General features: G+C 44.3%; 1 long non-coding RNA gene across 1 annotated transcript; it reads right to left on the bottom strand.

The window, feature by feature from the left end:
• Positions 1–231: 231 nt before the first annotated feature.
• Positions 232–14,076, bottom strand: LOC108447090. Its single transcript, XR_001862485.1, has 3 exons — positions 13,991–14,076; positions 7,110–7,197; positions 232–377 (listed from the first exon to the last, which is right to left on the bottom strand). It is a non-coding gene; the product is annotated as an uncharacterized LOC108447090 (long non-coding RNA).
• Between the last annotated feature and the right edge of the window lie 1,523 nt (positions 14,077–15,599).

Genomic DNA, 15,599 nt, shown 5'->3' with positions numbered 1-15,599 from the left:
TTTTTTTTAAACATACTTTTTCATTTTAGCAACAATTTTTCATTTATTTGTTAATATGAGCAATGACTTTTCTAGACAGTTGCAAAACATGCACCTACATCAGGATACACATTAATGAACCAACACAGCTGCTGGGATAAATTCAGATATCAATTTATTTCTTTTTTCTTGTGTCATCCTAGATAAGGGTATTGCTAATGCCATGTCAAATTTGACATTTCCATCTCTCCCAAGGAAGGATTTAGATGTTTTTATAACTCACCAAGTCCCTGCTTGGATCTACGTGAGGAGGAACAAGGCAACACAGGACCAAGGTGGAGTCCAGATGAAAGATTTTGGGCAGATCTAGAATTTAATCCTTTATTTCCTTTTAAAACCTGCAAGGATAGCAAAGGATGGTTGGAACCAGTGACTCTCTGTGAGCCAAATCAAACTTTCACTGTCCAGAGCAGTTGTCTGAAGTTGAACTAATTCTGTGCAGTCTCTCTAAAGCCAAGACTAAGAGAGGTTTTTACTTTTTCTCCTCACACACTCCTATTCCTTCAGTGGCTGTGTCCTGTTTGAGCCCTACTTCTAATTCTCCTCGTGATCCCTCTTTTCTGTCTTCCTTGCACACTCCCTTAACATTTTGCTCTCCTCTCCTTTCCCCTCATAGTACAAACTTGTACTTGGCCTCTGTTGTCTTAAAAACATCTGATGCTCCCATTGATGCTTCCCATTGCCCTTTCTCTTTTGTGATCCTTTTTTCTAATTTTTTTTTCTCTTTCTATCTCCATTTTTTCCTTGTTTTATCCCCTTCTCCCTCCTTTTTTTCAGAGTTCTCTGGTGCTGCTTTACCACCTCTCTCTGACTTTCCTTTCCTGTCTCTTCCAGATTTCCTCCCTCCTCTTCCCTACCTTGGGATTCCTTCAGCTCTTCCAAGGACAGGCTCCCAGCAAATCTCCTTTACTTCTTATGCTCAAAACCACGAATCCATCTTTTTTTAAACCACAGATCACCCAATTTCCTTGCCAGCTCCTTTTTTTTCCCCTGACCTAAGCTTCCAAGGCTCCATCTCCTTTTTTTCCTCCCCATCTCTGCTCCCAGTAGGGGAGGATGTGCCTTCCAGACACCCCAACATCGCATTTTTCATAAGCAGCTTTGACGTCTCTTTACATTTGAGGACACCCTCCCACTCAGCTGCCTCCTCATCCTCTCTCAGATGCTTCCCAAAAAGCCACGGCGTTCCTGGTGACAGGAAAAGAGTTCATCAAAGTGCTGGCACCGAAGTGCTCCGCGAGTGAACCTCCTACGCCCCGGGATAAAAATAAACAACAACAGGCAGAACTATGGCTCGGGAACCATATGCTTGGGATTTTTGGCTATCACCAAAAGAATGGGAATCATTCGTGCTCCAGGTCCTTGAGAATCAAACCACCCATAAAGCAAAAATAATTATCATCCATCATTCAGATAAGCTTGAAGCCCAGACAATCTGATGAAGTGCATTGGCTCATGTTTGTTAATTCTTAGCGAACTATTTTTGATTGTTAAATTGTCTGTTAGGTTGTTTTTCCTCCCAGCTCCCAGCCCCAGACAGCTGGAGGTGTTTAAAGGAAAAGTAATGTGCATTTTTTCCACAATATGGAGAATTCCTATTCTTATATTAGTTTTTATTCTTAGAAGCTTTGAGCTGAAATTTGAGTTCCACTGCAACGCTTCCACTAATTGCCTTGAATAATTCAAATTTTACCACTCTCAAGGGCACAACTGGAGCCAGACTGTTCTGAGCCATATTTGTTACTCTGGAGCCAACAGAACAAGTCCGTTTTATGTTGTAGAGCACGCTGAGCTTAAGTTACATTATTTTGTTTGCTTCGAATTTAGACAAGTGAAAAAAAAAAAAAAATCACAGTGGATCAACTTTGCCAAAGGAGCCCACCAAGAAACCCAGAACAAACCCAATTTTACTTTGGAAGCAGCAGGAACACGTCAAAAATCGCAGCATAACCCTGAAAATTGTCCTTTGTCGAAGAAAATTAGCAAAGGCCTGAACTGTGGGATCTCTCTATTTTTGGCTCAAGAGAGAAATTCTGAAGCTGCTGATGATTTGAAATGGGTCCTGAAGAGAAGGAAGGAAGGAAATTAGATTTTTTTTTAACTTACAAAATTGTCTTGCCTGTGTAATAACACTGAGCATGACTGTCACTCCGAAGACATATTAGCTCATTTAGGTAATTAGTGTGAGCAGCATGTTTCCCTGCTTATTCCATTCAATTATAGGGTGCTCACTTTGTCATTACTGGAGTATCTTAATGTGACTTGTAATTAGTGTAATTACAATCCAATGTTAATTATATCTGCCACTTAGACATAATTTTATATAGTAATGGTCTTATTCTCAATAACCTTATTATGTTGTTTATTCAAACAGGAATTTAGCCTTCTTTCATGCGTCAAATATGGAGATTACAAAAAGTACTGCCTGTCATTTTTGTAGTTATGACTCGGGGAGCTTCGCCTTGCAAAATCATATTTGGGGCAATCAATGAATGGAGCAAACCAAATTATAGGGGCTGATTATTAGAGACATGCTGAACTCACAGAAATGATTTGCACAGGAGGCACATTAAGTCATCCTACGGTTCGTGAGAGCCGCAGAGAAAGGTCAGGGGCCATAAATTAACCAGGGAACAAGAGCTGGGATACATAAAGTCTGCATGGTGCTGGGTGTGCTTCTTGTGCTGGTGATAGTGGTGCCCTTATTAACAGGGTAATAAAATAGCAGGAGTAGAAGTGCCAAAAAAAAATCCTGGGAAAATATTCTCAGTGTTAGTGACACCTTTTTGTACAGGGATTACACATCTGATGAGCAGTTTTAATTTTTCACAGGTTTCTTTTCTCTGATCAACAACATTTTTGGGGGTGCAGCTACACTCTGGTTTTAGTTCTGATGAGCAGAGGAGCTTTGAAGATGCTTTCCTGATTCCTGAGCTTTGCTTCACACTGTGGGAATGGAATTCTGCTTCTTTTCCTATGGGGAAACACTGGGAGAGCTGGGGGTGCTCACCTGGAGAAGAGAAGGATCCAGGGAGAGCTCAGAGCCCCTTGCAGGGCCTAAAGGGGCTCCAGGAGAGCTGGAGAGGGACTGGGGACAAGGCCTGGAGGGACAGGACACAGGGAATGGCTTCCCAGTGCCAGAGGGCAGGGATGGATGGGATATTGGGAAGGAACTCCTGGCTGGGAGGGTGGGGAGGGGCTGGGATGGAATTCCCAGAGAAGCTGTGGCTGCCCCTGGATCCCTGGAAGTGTCCAAGGCCAGGTTGGACGGGGCTTGGAGCAGCCTGGGACAGTGGCAGGTGCCATGGGACTGGATGATCTTTAAGGTTCCTTCCAACCCAAACCAGGCTGGGATTTTATGAAGCCAAACTAAAAGACACATCCCAGAAAAATCCATGGTGCCCCAGGGTGCTCTCCCATGGCACCAGACCACAAAGAGTCAGAATAAAAATCCACCAAATGCAGCCAGAGGGTTGCCAGCACCTCCCTGCTCTGGCCCCACCGCCGGCCACTACAGCCATGAGTTCCTCACACAGCAGAGTCCTTCTGTAAAAGAACTTTTCTTAGGAATTAACCCCAGAATGGAATAAACACTCTCTGGAGGCAAAGTGCTCTCCAGGCCAAATCCCACACTGCCCCACACTACTTGCTACCTCAAACAATCACAGGGAAATATATTTGGATTAAAAAGCCCTAAAAGAGCCAGTCAAAACAATGCACATATTTGTGCCTCCAGAGAGGCCCAAAAGGACAAGTCAGACATGACAAACATCAGCCACGTTATTTAATGCACAGTGCTGAAGAGTGGCATAAGAACCACAGGAGAGGAGAAGGGAATTTGGCAGCTCTCTGGGAGATGGAAACCAAGATCCCCCTAATCCATGTCTTTTACTGAGTCTGAAAAGGGTTTCAAGGTTTGAGCTCTCTCTTTGGAGGCAAATGAATCATCCAGATTTCCGCAGCTCAGGGTGATGTCCCAAGACAGCTGCCAGCTCTCTTTGAGCTCAGGAAAATCAAGAAGTTTCCAAATGAAAGCAGAGAATCGGTGAAAATAAAAGTAGATCAGGGTATGTACACCAGAGAATGATGCTTAACCCAGCTGGAAAACCAGGAAACATTCTCCAGTCCTGAAGGGAGGCTTAGGGAGCAAATCCTGCTGGGAGCTGAGCCCCCTCCTCTGCCCATGATCTTTAAGGTCCCTTCCATCCCAAACCACTCTGTAATTCCATGATTTTATGAACTATTTAGTCACTCTCACATGCAAGATTTTTCCTTAGTCCCTTTATGTTTTTTCCACATAAAATAGGATTATTTTTACCACTCAATCTTGCATTTGGTGGGTATGAAATCTGCTTGGATTCTCTTTCTTTAAAACTATCAGGGACCCTAGAATTGTCATTTTTAATGGCCCAAAAGGAAAAGCGAAAATACTTTTTTTTGTTTTGTTTGAAGGGTTGCACAGAGCACCTCTGGAGTAACAAAGTTCTGAAATTTTATGGTTATTTTAACCTTATTCGGGAACTTCACATGTGAAAGTACCTCAAATCCAACACACAACTTCAAGCACAGCGTTGCTGAGGTAGATATTGCAGCATTAGGTGATCAAATATATCACTTGGTTATACAATAACTACAATTTATTGTTCCTGCAATGCAAATCCTATACTGGCACTTCTGCATAAATAGTGTTTTCTCACTGGCTGCCAAGTAAATCCTATTTCTGCCACTGACACTCAGTAAACTGACAGTTCTACCTGTTTTACTTGCTTTTTTTTCCTGATTTTTTAATTCAAAGTCCATCTCCTCAGAGCCAGCAGTGGATTTAGAGCTCCCCAGTCAGTCAAGTCACTCATTCCTCACCCTGTGCACTGTGACACCACACCAGGACTGCTGCAATCACCAGCTGGATTTTATTGCTTGACTACATCAGCTCTGGCGTCTCTGAAATGTGCATTCAAACCCGGGAATTAACCATTAACCAGCAGTTTTCCTCACAAAGCTCTCCCACTTTTTTGGTAACTGAAAGGCCACAGCAGGAGGAGCAGATCTGCAGTGTAAGAAATGTTTCCTCTCTCTTCCCACCTGCAGCCATAAACTAGAGCAGAGTTATGGGTCAGAAGAGGTCGTTCCCTACATTTTAGTGGGGTTTGTGGACAAACAACATCACTGCCCACTCCAGCCAGAGGAGATCTCTGCTTGGAAATGAATTCAAGACAATTGATCCAGGCCAGGTTGGATGGAGCTTGGAGCAACCAAGTGGAAGGTGTCCCTGCCTATGGTAGGGGGTGGAATGGGTGAGCTTTGAGTTCCTTTCCAACCCAAACTGCTCTGGGATTCTGGGATTCCTATTTTAGTCATCACACCTATTTTAATCCTTGAAAAGACTGGGAGCTGGTTACACCTCCAGGAATCATTTCCTCCCTGGATTTGTTTCCCTTTGAGAGGTCACTTATGAGCCCATTTTGCCAGTTCCACTGCATGACCAAGAGAGACATTCCAGGCAATCCCATGTGGGGTTTCTGTCTTTCACATATCTCCCAAACAGTGGGATTAGTCCACCCTGGAGTCACAGGAATCAGGCTGGATGAGGTGGCCAAAGATACCAGGAGCCATTCCCATTCCCATGCACCTCAGCCAAGGATGGAACAAGCTCCACCATGGTGCTTCTCAGGAAGGTTTCCTCACATGCTGCCCTGAGACTTCCACTGAAGAACTTCTCACAGTCTCCAGAGGGAATTAATTCCAGTAATTAACTACCTTAATATTAAAAACCATTCCCTCATTTTTAACCAACTCTTCCCTGCTGTGATTTTTTGCTGTCATTACTCATGTTCTATCACAAGGGACATGGAGAACAAATTGTTTCTTTTCTCTTCCCAGCCCTTTCCATATCTGAGGATTGTGTTACTGTCACTGGGCATCCTGAACGAGAGGAGAGAACAGAGCAAGGACTAAATCTGGGAAATATGAGCGGCCTCTTCCTTCTTAGGCTCTTCCCATCCATCCCTGCAGGTTTCCCTCTGCACCTTCTGCACCCTGAAATCCCTGTTTCATGGAATCACCAAATCATTAAGGTTGGAAAAGACCTTTAAGATTGAGTCCAACCATTCCCACTGCCAAGGCCACCACTGGCCCATGCCCCCAAGTGCCATACCCACATGGATTTTAAGACCCTCCATGGATGAGGACTCCAGCACTGCCCTGGGCAGCTGTGCCAGTGCTGGACAACCCTTTCCATGAAGAAATTTTCCCTAATATCCAACCTAAACCTCTCCTGGTGCAACTTGAAGCCACTTCCTCTCCTTCATTTTCTCATCCATCCTCTCCTTCGTCTCCTCCTTCCCAAACCCCTTCCTGTGACTAGGAGAACAGAGTTCCAGCAAAGCTCTGCTTTGTCTCCCATCCCCACGATGTCTCCTGAGCCCCACATCCCTGATCCCACAGCGGAGGATGCCAGACTCCAGAGATGGAGTGTCACCCATGGCAAACACCCGGAGCTTCCAGGGAGCTCACGGCTCCTGCAGCACAGCTGGAACTGGGCTGTGGTGAAAACCAACGACAGCTCTGCCCCATCACTGGTCAGACACCCCACCAAACAGCCTCACCCCATTCCTGCCTTCCCATGTAGCCTCTCCATGCCCAAGATGTCAAGGCTGAAGCACCTGATGGATTGGGGCAATTACTGTATCTCAGACATACAAGTCACACTAATGCACAGCAAATACAGCTCGCCCTAATTACAGCTACAGACACGGACATTTGTTTTTCTTAGTAATTAAAATGTTCTATTGTGCTTAATATTGTTATCTGTATTCTTTGGTTAAGTGCAATTTAATTTGCTTTAAGAAAGCTGGGTATAATTTAAAATGAAAAATGTATCCTTTCTGCTTTTTTTTCCCCCTAATGCTATTGTTTGCCATGACTGCAGATCTAGACACAGCAACTTCTGAGTTTATTCACAAAGTTTCTGGAAGGTGATGCTGCTCTAAAACCCAAAAAAACCCATTTATTTGTGACTGATTCTGGAAATTTCCTGGTTGCTGAGGCAGTTAATGGGATAAAGGAGGTACCTGAAGCATTTCCAGGGAAAAGGAGCTTTCACAAGGGAGGTAGAGGTTGCACTGGGGTCCCTGGAGTCCCCTGGTCACAGCTGAGGTGCTGTAATGAAAAACACGGATTAGAATCACGGATGGGTTGGGTTGTGTTGGGTGGGACCTCGCAGATCCTCTCGTTCCAAATCTCCTGCCATAGGCAGGGACACCTTCCATGTGTTCACCTTCCACCCCAAAGATCCCAGGTTGCTCCAAGCTCCATCCAACCTGGCCTTGGCCACTTCCAGCCACAGCTTTTCTGGGCAACCTGTGTCAGGGCCTCACCAGCCTCACAGGGAAGAATTAATTATTATTAATTATTAATTAACTCAAGAGCAGCTGACATAACTCCCCTTAAGCCCTCCAAGACGAAAAGTTCCCCTACAAAAGGGGAAATATTTTTGGATGTTCCACATTTGAGAGAAAGAAAATCCCAGTGGTGTTGGCAGCAGCTCAGTCCCACATCCACCTGCAAGGGGGAACCAGAAAACTTCTTACTTATAATTTTTTAACACAAAAACAGGTGGGAAGGTCTGCAAACACAAATTTGGTCTGTTTAACATTGTTGTTACTATTTGACTTGTCACAGCACAGAAAGAGTTTCTTCCCTGCAGGAAATGGTTGTATTTCTTCTGTGCACACTGTCCCCTCTGTGGCCACAACCCTCCGGAATCGGCTCCCCCAGAACGATCCGGGACAGAAGTCACAGGAAGAAGCAGTGTTCCAGCAACCACTCAGGGATGAAATACTGCAGCCTGTGGGACTGGCTCCCCTCTGTCCTCCACAAACCAGGAAGGGATCCAGCCCAAGAGCTTCAAACCACATTTTGGCTGACTCACATTTCTGGAGAGAAGGGATTTTTGGTAAACAGCATGAGCTCGGAGGCTCTCAAAGAACGTCCTTGCTCGGGTGTGCTGTGCAAACAAAGCCCTTTCGAAACCCTCTCTCCTCAGCCTCGTGCCAGCAGCTGACTTTCCCCATCTTACAGGGTCACAGGAACTGGGATATTGTGAAATCACTCACCAGAGATGACCTGCTTTAATCTCAGCTGTCATTTCACACACTCTAGGAAGGATGGAGAAATGTTTAAACATCATCCACTCCCTTCCTGTAAATTCCTGGACTGTTTTTACTCCTTATCTCAAGCTGGAGAATCTCAAACTGAATCTGAGGTCCTGCTCTCCCTGCATGATTCATTAGGAGAGCCCAGAAATAAAGATGTCAATTCTCACTCAAAAGAGGTCACGCTCTGGTCCAGAACTTTGGTTCTTTAGCTCAAAAACTGAGTTTCCCCCAGCCCACCTTCCACAACAGGTTTGATTCTGTCAGGCTATAAAAATGATCTTCCAAAGCAGATTTTTGCTCAACATGAAATACAATCCTATTCCAACCCAGATTCCAGTATCAATATTATCTCCTACTGAACAGAAGAGGTTGCCCAGAGAAGTGGTGGATTTCCCATCCCTGGAAATATTCAAGGCCAGGTTGGATGTTGCTGTCTGAAATTTTTTCTCAAATTCAAGGAATCCCAAACCTTACAAAACAATAAACACCACAAACCCTCATGGCACAGAAACAGAAAATTGAGGGAGGAGAGTGGTGCTGTTAATTCAGAATAAACTTTCTTCCTCCCCCAGAAAGTATCCCAAAACCCACACAGTTAATGAATGAAGTGTGCATTTGTAATGAGGATAAACCAAGCAAATCCAGGTCACTACTATGAATATTTCACACTATTTAATGACAAAATTTCAACTTTCAAGCAGAAAAGTTCAAAACGGTGTTAGGATCTGTAACTCCCATTGACTGACAATTACTGGGATCTCAGTGTAGTGTAAGCCTTTTACCAGGGTCTCTTCTTGGCTGTTTCCCTGCCTTTGCCACCCTGCTGTGACTGTGGCTCCTTCCACTCCAGTACCCTGAACCCATCACACAGCTGTGAATTTGTTCCACTTGCTACTCTTAAATCCAGAACTAGAAAAGCACAAACAGAATTCATTTCTTTTCCTGTTTCTGCTTTTGTGTTTATTTTTTTTCCTCCTGGCAAACCAAACACTGCCAGAATTCTGTATTGCTGCATTGCCCTGACCTGGGGTTTCACTCAGCCAGCTGACACACACTAAAATCACAACTTCTGTTCTCAGCCCCTGAATTCAACACGTGCTGGTTAATCTCTGTTGAAAATTCCCGTTTTCCCTCGTGGCTGCAGGGACACCTGGGCAGTCATGGAATGCAAGAGCCCTCCTGGTCTGCATCCACCTGAGCTGCCCATGTGAACCATTTCTCTGTCCTAAGAGAAATGGATAATTTATATATATATAGTTATCCACAATTAATAACACAGCCAAAGCTTTCTCCTCTGAAAAGCAACAGTTAGATAACCAAGCTCTGTGTCAGGCCCCATAAAATACTTCAGAAAGCAATATGTACAACTGCAATTTTCCAGCAGAGACCAAAACAAATTAGCAGCTTGTATTCCTCTGTGCTTTGCTAATAATTTGTTTCCAGTGCTGTGCCGGTGAGCAGGGGTGGTGTAATGAGGGGAAGGAAATAGTAACGGCCTAATTAAACTGGGGTGGGTAGGAAGCAAACCATCAATCCTGCTTAGCTGCAGCTCGGTGGGCAGCACTCCCCCATGTGCTGGCAAGAAATGAATTCTTAAAAAATAATAATAAATTAAAGAGCTAAGCAGAAGCAGGAGGAGAATTGCTTTGACCTGGACCGTACTTACAGGAGTTATTTATCAAAATCTTTACCAAGACTGCCTGATGTTACGTCCCACCACAGAGAGTGGTGTATTCATCCCCAAATTTACAGATCTATATGGTGCATGGAGGAGCAGGGCACAGAACAAAGACAATGCACAAGTTGCCTTCTCCTTGATGGAATTAAGCTGCTTTGGAGTCCCAAAAACCCACCCACGTTTACGGATCAAGGAATTTCTGGCCTCAGCAGCAAAACCACAGCAAAGAACAGCAGCATCAGCAAAACTCTGTTTTTCCACTCAGTTCACCTGCAGCACTTATAGAAAATATCCTTACTGTGGAAATTGTGTCTCACCTGCAGGAGGAAGTCCTCCTCTAGCAGAGCCCTGGAGTGGGAGCAGCAGGTGCTTATGGACGGGGTTTTTCTGCTGGCTTTGGGACATCAGCTTTCAGGAACATGAGCCAAGCAGGCGAGTTCCTGGGTCAGGAAAGCTGCAGCCACAGCCCAGATTGTTCTTTTTTGCACACTAATGTCACCTGGAGCCATGAATTTTTCACTTTTGGGGCAAACCAGCAACACCAGCAAAATGTTGCAACAAGGCCTCATTCCGCTCTCCTCACACCGCCAGGGAAAACCGCAGATGTCTCTTCATGGGAGGGAGAGAGAGAGCACCCAAAGTGCCAACATTTCAGGGGAATCAGTCCCTTGTATTTTTGGAAATCTTAATCCAGAGGAGAGTTATCACACAAGCCCCAGATCCAGAATTTATGAGGTGCTCTTGCAGCATTTGTGGCAGACATAAGGGCACCTTCCCAAATAGGATTCAGCATTGCCACACTCAGGCTTTTCCCATATTTCCTTCAGTTATTCCACTTGTTGATCCATTTGAATATCACAGCAGAGAGTCATTAAGGTTGGAAAAGACCTCCAAGATCACCAACTCCAACCTTTGGCTGAACACCCCCACTCCCACTAAACCACATCACCCACCAAGTGCCACATCTACCCAGCTTTTGAAGGCTTCCAGGGATGGTGACTCCACCACTTCCCCAAGCAGCCCATTCCAATGCCTGATCCCTCTTTCAGTAAAGAATTTTTTCCTAATATCCAACCCAAGCCTCCCCTGGTGAAAATATTTCCCTTTGTCCTATCACTGGTTGCCTGGGAGAAGAGGCCAAACCCCCACCTTGCCATAACCTCCTGCCAGGACTCATTGAGAAAAACTTGCTCAGACTTACCTCAAAACCTGTCCGTAATATCAGTAGGAATAGCACCAAATATTAACAGGAAAACCATAGAACTTCATAGACATTCAAGATAAAAAAATGGATGTTTAAAACTACATTAAACCAGAGTCTCCTTCCACAGAGAGAGTTTTGGCGACCTGCAGAACATTAAGGGTTTTTCAGCTGGACTCAATAATCCCCATTAGATCTGAGAGCTGCACCTGAGGATCCCTGTGCCCATCCCATCTCACAGCCACAAATGGTTTCCTTCATCAAGGAACAAAATGGGTTAAAGCTTTGGAAGCTACTTGAACATGAAGAGAGCCAAGTGTATTTCAGTAAACACAAGAAGAGCTGAAATATCTTAAAATCCAAGAGACCTCTGCAATGAGATTCCAGAAGCCCAATGAGACTGGAGATGATATCCTAAAACAATCCCTGAATTAACATTAAATCTCCAACAGAGCATTTGCCCTGATCTCTTCGGGAGCCAGGCTGAACTTATCTATCATTTATCTGATACTAACATTCATTTATTTCCAACCTGAGTTTGTAGCTTCGCTCATTACACAGAATTTTTTCCAAATAAAAAGTCAATCTGTTGCTAATAAATCCCCTGGCTCACAGTCACTGGCACAGCAGCTCTAATATCTGATGTAAATAATACATTCAAGATGTTCCCTTAAATCAAGAGTTAGACCATGGTGCTGAGACTCCTGCCTGAGGGCTCTAAACCCCTGTGTAATATTAATTATAATTACCTCATTAAGCTGCTGCTTTAGCACCTTTACACCAAAGCAGCGCCACTGAGGGAATTTGAAGGAATCACCTAATTCCTAAAGTAAATCATGGCAAGGTCAGGATCTCTGCTCCTAAAGCATCCCAGCAAATGTCCTTCAGAACCAGCTAATGACAGGCACCAATCCCAAAGAGCTGGAAACTCTTTGGGAGTGGGGAAATAACTTGGAAATAACAGCAAATAAAGCAGAGTTTATTAGTGCAGGCAGTATTAACAGGGATTATTATTATTTGTTTTCACTGTTTTGTCCCCAAAATTTGTGTTTTCAAGCCAATATCTCCTTGCAAACATCTTAGATCTGAGGCGAAGCTGACACCATCTGTCAAAGTATGGTATCACTTTTAGGGCAGTGAATCCAAAAGGACCAGGTAATCCTAAAATTCCTGAAATGCCTGCTGTCAGGAAGGTTGGGGGATTCCAAAAGTGGGGCAGTGAACAGTAGAGGACTGACCACATGTGATAACTCAGCTGCCATGTTGCACAACATCCCCTCTCCCAGCTGAACTTGGAACTCAGCATCATCCAAGTTTTGTGTTCAGATGCCCAAAAACTGCCCTAGAATGATGTTTCATGAAGACTCCTGTGTTTGTGACTTTTTTTTCCCCTTTTGTGTCAGTTCGGTCCCGTGTCAGGCAAGAGGGATCCTCCAGAGCTGTGGGGAATGTCCTGACAATCAGGACAGGAGCTTTTCACCACCAGAATATAGGAACTAAAATACAGCTCTCATCATTCTTCTAGTCCCAGTATTAAACTGGAGAGGAAAAAGGTGCTGCCAGGAGAATTTGGAATACTACACAAATCCTTTCATCCATAAACTACCTGAGAACATCGGCTGGGAGAAGATATGTGAGTATTTCCAATACAATTAACACCAGGGGTGGGTTTGAGCAGGTTTAGCCTTCAGCTAATGCAGGGGATTTGAAGATGTAACGTTTTCCCTAAGAACTACCAGGAGTTACCTGTTTAATCTATTTCAACTCTCCATAGGAGGCCTTACTTCCATATTTAAGTGGGGTTTTTTTTAAACAGGACCCTTATTTTGCCATGGTCAGGATAAGGCACTTCATGGCCCCACCCTTCATTTACACATAGAATGTGAAAATTTCCCTGTGGTTGTCCCCCAAAAAGCATATTTGGGGTGATGAACACAGCAGAAAGACCCCCTATAATACAGGGTTTTACATAAATTATCTATCTTGCTTTCTGTTTCAGTCTTTGCTTTTCCCAGCCCTGGTTTCAGGAAGGAATTGTGCTGGCATGGGATGAGGTGAAAGCAAGAACCATCCATAGCCCCGGGGTTCATACCAAGACACAAACCCAGCCTGAAAAGCCACAGGGATATTTGAGAAGACACCAGGCAAAGGCTGAACAAAGAGCCCTTCTCACAGCACTCCCCACAAAGAGGCCAGATCTGAAGGGATCTGTTCTCACACGACGCAGACGTTCACAAAAATACGCATTTTAATTCCCTTTCAACACCACGCTCTTCTTCACAGTTCTGTTTTTAGGGTATTTGTGGTGTTTCTTGAGTTATCACACACCTATCAGAGATGCACCTCTTCAGGTCTGGCGCGTATTCCAGCCTCGACCTGGAAAACTTTTCCTACTTCCCAATCTCTCCACATAAAATACAGGCAGGCACAGGAACACAAATAAATACCATTAAATACTGTTCTGATAGATGTGCTTTTTGTCTTCTGAGCATCTTATAGAACGATGTTTTGGGGGAAAAAATGTTAAATACTCAGCTCTGAACCAAGCTGTGTCAAACTTATTGCCAAGTCTAACAAAGGGCTCCTGTGAAACGTAACTCTTCTGTGGAATATACTGTAATTGTACTTTTTGAAAGCAATGTCAAATCATTGACATCGACTTGGTGTTCCACGGGAAAAGTTACAATATATAGAAGCTGTAAATTAGACCCTAATCCAAACTTATCACGTTGATAGTTGTTAGACAGACTATTTGGGTGCCTATTTAGCTCTGTGATTTTTCCATTCCTCATTCAAGCTGTTGTCTTTCCCTGAGATTTTCCAAATCGGATTTTCCGATAACCTTCACGATAAATTTATGCTGCAGTTACAGCACGGTAAAGTTAAACTCAAGCCAAATCACAAATGCAAACTCACCAAGGATTTATGAAGAGAAGAATCAGGGCCTGGCAGATGAAATCCAGGTTGCAGGAATTTGAGCAAGTATCTGTGAGCTGCCACCATATTCCTGAAAAGCAAAATCCATAGAAGCTCCAGACTGAGCAGTTATGCCATTTATCATCTACATTAGCATATAGTTTTAAAATTCATCTTGTCTAATTAATGATTTTTCATTCTCAACATGACACGAGGAATGTTGTGTCACAATCCAACATGACACCTCACCCAATTAGTGAGCCCTAACATCCAACAGCAGCATCCCAATGGAGCAAAATATTGGTGTTGGGGGTCTCCAAGGTGCCGCCCTAAGTACAGAAACATGGACATGACACTCCCAACCCAACCTAAAACATTCCTTTGAAAGCTGGAGAAATCCTGAAGGATTCAGGCTGGGCAGACATTGACATGCAATGGATTTGCCGACACAAATTCCTACACGTGAGGAAGCAGGATCTTGGGACCCCCTTGTTAATCACCACCAGATGTTGAATGTGTTCATTATCACCTCCTTTGGTGCTGTTTCATACAGCTTTGAAGAGATTTTGGAGTGAGATTGTACCTTCCAGATGGGAATGAAAACATAACAACACTCGTGCAAATAGAGGAGGGAAAAAGAAAGAAAAGCATATTTTCCAGAGAAAACAAGTTCTTGTTCTCTTGAGGAGCCTCCCTTGACTGCCAAAACTATGACAACAAAACCCACTTTGGAGATAGATTTAAGGGAGACTTTTCAAAAGATGGTTTGGGGGCATTTTTCTTTTTTTGCTCTTCCCGACAGAGTCACATGGCTTAATTAGCACAGGCCAAACACGGGCAGAAGATGAACCCCACCTCTAATTCCTGATATTCCAGAACTTCTCAAGTTGAAGACACATTTACACGGCAGATTTAAGGCTGCAAATTCACAGAGAATGTTTACTGAGGACAGAACAAAGTCTGAGGGACATGCTGAGAGTGCTGTGCCTGCTGACATCTCCCTGGAATTCCTAGGTCTTTCTGGAAGTTGAAGATGTCCTCCTTCAGATATTCCAGAGAATATCTGGCTGCCCCATCCCTGGAAGTGTCCGAGGCCAGGCTGGAGGGGCATGGAACAACCTGGGATAGTGGAAGGTGTTCCTGCCCATGGAAGGAGGTTTTGCTGGCTGAGCTTTAAGGTCTCTTGCAATCCAAACCATTCCACGATTCCATGATTCTTGCTAGAAAACAACTTTTCCATCCTACCCACTGGAAAAAGTCCCCTCAGCACTTCTCCAGCTCACATGCACAGTGTTTTACATTGGGTCGCCGCTGAGATCATCAGGACCTAGTTTTAAATCAAGAAAATGCAAACGCTCTCTCACCTTGTCTATATTTTAATAGTTGAAGTTTTGGGGTTGGCGAGTGAAAGTTGCTCAGTGCATCCACCCCAGAATCCAGAGGGAAATACAACAGCGGACGCGAGTCCTGGTGCACAACAAACCCCTTGGTGGCCGTTTTGCCGACTGCCACGGGAAGCCCTCCGTGAGTGACCGCGATGGCTGAGCACCAGATCTCTGCCACACCTTTACAGTCCACGATGCCCCTTTCGCTGCTCCCCGAGCCTCCC

Source organism: Corvus brachyrhynchos, unplaced genomic scaffold (assembly GCF_000691975.1).
Source record: "Corvus brachyrhynchos isolate BGI_N302 unplaced genomic scaffold, ASM69197v1 scaffold45, whole genome shotgun sequence".
Classification (NCBI taxonomy): domain Eukaryota; kingdom Metazoa; phylum Chordata; class Aves; order Passeriformes; family Corvidae; genus Corvus; species Corvus brachyrhynchos.
This window is presented reverse-complemented; position numbering and strand designations above follow the sequence as displayed.